Source organism: Montipora capricornis, chromosome 3 (genome assembly GCF_036669925.1).
Source record: "Montipora capricornis isolate CH-2021 chromosome 3, ASM3666992v2, whole genome shotgun sequence".
Lineage (NCBI taxonomy): Eukaryota > Metazoa > Cnidaria > Anthozoa > Scleractinia > Acroporidae > Montipora > Montipora capricornis.
The window spans coordinates 53,512,791-53,516,741 of NC_090885.1; the positions used below are offsets into that span (position 1 = coordinate 53,512,791).

General features: G+C 36.0%; 1 long non-coding RNA gene across 1 annotated transcript in view; it reads right to left on the minus strand.

Annotated features, from left to right (window-relative positions):
- Positions 1-3,469: 3,469 nt before the first annotated feature.
- The window catches only part of LOC138041469 (uncharacterized), a 3,388-nt gene continuing 2,906 nt past the window's right edge, over positions 3,470-3,951 (minus strand). Inside the window, exon 3 of the long non-coding RNA XR_011130835.1 lies at positions 3,470-3,951. This exon is cut by the window's right edge and continues 208 nt beyond it. This is a non-coding gene — a long non-coding RNA (uncharacterized lncRNA).

Sequence of the window (3,951 nt, forward strand, 5' to 3'; positions counted from 1 at the left end):
ACTTCTTGCGTTTCATTTTGAAGTTAAAACGATTAGATCTCTCCTGAAAGCAGCATCCCTTTGTCTTACAGTTTGTAAAACGTTTCTTACTCTTCGTTGCATGATATCCGTCTTAAAGACCACCTGTTGACCCCGGCATTTTGAGATTTGTAGGAGGTCTTAGTTAATTTCTGAGGCTTGGTGGGGTCTTACCATCCTGTTAAAAAGCATTCATAAAAGTTGACTGTTTCTCTTCGAGTTAAGAGTTAAGAAAGGCTCTGCTAGCAGCTAGGGTGTTGTCTTTGAAAGCCGATCAAACGACTTTAATCGGGTCGCTAGCCTTCCGCGGCTCATTACTTTTAAATTATCTTTTTCCTGCATGTTCTTCTCGGTCTACTCTTCGCAAAGTTAGGGGTCTTTAGCTTACTCCCGAGTAAATGAAATACAGTGAAACCTCTATTAAGCGACCACCCTCAGGGTAACGGCTAGTGGCCGCTTAATGGCGGTTGGCCGCTTAACCATTTATAGAGTTTCGTCAGAAATTAGCATAATCTTAAGTAGAAACGTCACCTAAAACAAACACCTTCAGAAGCTTGTGACAACTTCCGCACAAGAGAAAGCCCTAATACCGAACAAAAATACAGTACTGTTAGAAAAAACAAATTCTCCCCAAAATGTTGAGATGAGGTACGCTCAATTTAACATGGACAATCTAAATTATGGCGTAAACTGAGTTGAATTTATACCCGGAAAACTGTAACTGAAACGTTGCATCACAGGTCCATAATTAATTTATAAAAAATTGGCAAGGAAGTCTGTCTCTGAAAAGCCAAACTAAGTGTATTAAACTCTTGGTGGCCGCTTAATAGAGGTGAAAACAATAAAAGTACTCTCATCGGAAAGGCCAAAAGGTGGCTGCAGGCGCCGCTTAAAATATAGTATGGTGTCCTTGGTCCGCGACTTTACCGAACAAGATGCCATATTTTATGGTTCGTAAACATGTATAAATATGATGTCATATTTCATCGAAGTTCAGTAAAATACGACCAAAAACAAATGTGTCCGATGATTTCTTGATTATTCGTCTTTTACATGATGAAATTTCGGCTTTCCTTCTATAGTAAAAACCCGCGTATAAGAACCTAGGTTTTTCCAAGTTAGCCTATTCAGGTTTTTATATAAATGGTATTTAGTGTAAAATTAGGCTAACTAGGTTCTTAATTAGGTTCTTAACTTTTGTTCAAGAAATAAAGCTGAATTTTTTAAATGATCTGGTGTTTAATGTCCAAAAACAATATTCTATGTAACCATGCTATAGTGTTTAGAGTATTATTGCATACAGACTGTGTTATATATACATATTTTTTTTTCTGTGAGAAAATTTCTTAGTTCTAAATATATATATATTTTTGAAAATAAGAACCTGTTTTAGGATTTTAGCCTAAGATGGTTCTTACGTGAAGGGTGCTTAAAAATGAAATTTTAGCCTAACAGGTTCTTAATTGTTAGGTTCTTATACGCGGGTTTTTACTGTATCGGTGATTGTGCGGAATTCAAGTTTGTTGACGGGAGTGTTAATTTGTCTTTCTAGAAAGTCTCTTTTGCAGCTCCGTAACTTACATGATCATGTTTACTTGGCTTGTGTAAAGATAAAACGCAACGGGAACAAGTGTCTTTTGCATAACAGATTTATAGATAAACTAATTTCTGCGGTTGGAAACGAATTTTCTGCAGAGTTTTAAACTTTTGTTTTATCGACTGTTGAAAAATATCACTGACAATTTTCGCATAGGGAGCCTTGGTGCGCGACTTTAATACACTACTTATGACCCCAGAGAACTTAAATCTCGCAAAGCAGATAAAGAAAACCTTCGATAAATGAAAAAATGTCTTTGCTTCAACTGAACATTTTAAAAATCTTCTTTATACATGTTTATGAACGGGTTACCTTCTTTTGTATGTCTCGAATACCTATAAGGTCTCTTAGTATAAATACACAGGTGATTATACAAAATTGGGCGACGGACAAAATGGCTGCCAGTAGTCGTTTTGCCACTGTAAGTGAAGAAGATTTCGCGTTGAATTGTTTTTTTTTCTCTTTTTTGAAATAATCACCTGTGTATTTATACTAAAACAATTATTCACCTCAGGCTCAGTGATTATAGTTGAACATTCACCTCGACTTCGTCTCGGTGAATATTTAACAATTATTCCATGAGCGTGCGTTGGATATGAGATGGTACATAGACAACGAGGCGCGTAGCGCCGAGTTGGCTATAACCAGTCTCATATCCAACGAGCGCGAATGGAATAATTGTTTTATTAAATTCCTTAAGGCCCGTGCAAACGCCCGCAACAACACACATTGTTGGGCCCAACAATGTTGTCTCTTGTTGCGCGATGTTAGCCGATGTGTGCAAACGCTCGCAACAAGTCACAACATGTTGGGTCTTTAGATGGAAAAAGGTAGATGAAAAAAGTATTACAACATGACGTAATACAAACATCAAACAATTATTCGCCGAAGGCGAAGTGATTATCGGTGAATATTCACCGATAATCACTTCGCCTTCGGCGAATAATTGTTTTAGTATAAATACACAGGTGATTATTTCATAAAAGAGAAAAAAAAAACATTTCAACGCGAAATCATCTTCACTTACAGTGGCAAAACGACTACTTGTAGTCATTTTGTCCGTCGGGGTGATTATCGGCTGATAATCCGAGATAGCGAGCCAATGAGAGCGCGCGATTTTGTATAATCACCTGTGTATTTATAACTAAATGGTCTTAATGACCCCCCAACTTGAGAAAAATTGTCTGGAACAGTGCACGTACCACAGGCAACCCAGTGTACCCTCACGGGGGGTCTAGTTCTACAATGATTTCGGGAATTCGATTACCGGCCGCCTAATAGGTGGCCGCTTGAGGGAGGTTCCACTGTAATTGAAAATTCCTCAAATACACTGTTATTTTCAAGGAGTAGATTTAACTCCAAAAAAGGAGTTAAAAAAAAAGGTACAAAACCACTCCATTTTTGGAGTAAAATTCACTCCGGAAATGCTTACTCCGTTTTTGGAGTAAAATGTACTCCTATATCTTTTACTCTTTTGTTGGGGTAAAAATTTACTCCAGTATTGTTTACTCCTCCTGTGGTGTAAAATTCACTCCAATACAAGAGTAAATTTTATCCTTCTATTGGAGTGAATTGAACTCTTTAAATGGAGTTCAATTTACCCTTGACAGAGTTAAATTAACTCCAAAACTGGGGTGAGACAAAAAGGTACAAAACCACTCCTTTTCAAGAGTAAAATTTACCCTCTTAAACTTTACTCCCCTTGTCAGAGTAATATTTACTCTTTCTACAGAACACATTCACCCTCACTAGATCTACTGTACCTTCATTTATAGTCAGATTTCTCATAAAACCATGAAAAGTTCATTTTTTTTAAATATTATGTAAAGAAAAGACCAGGTTTACAATGAAGCATCTAATACTGGTAATTTTAATCATAAGATTGCAAAGAATGCACATCGATATGCATGATAAATACAATCTGTATACACATACAAAGACATCACAAAAATCAAAGCTATCTTCATTCTAATTATTCGGGCAATAATAAAATGACAATCAGCTGAATGTGTTCTTGCCTTAGTGATTTGTGTTTTGATTACAGATTGCAACAATGAATGGCTCCAAAATAACTTCAATTACAAAAACTAAAGCATACAACATACTTGGATAAATGTAACTCAGTATAACAAAATGGGTTTTATGTACATACAAGTCAGTTCTTACAGAAAGAAGTCAAACGTAAAAAAATGGAACATGCCTTAGGATAACTGATGCAAAAATTTTGCCATCGTTGACCTTTAACAATGTGTTCTTTTTTCTCCAACAGAATTGTTTTCAAAAAGAAAAAAAAACAGAACTTAGGCTGATAATTTACATTAAGAAAAAACTAAAAA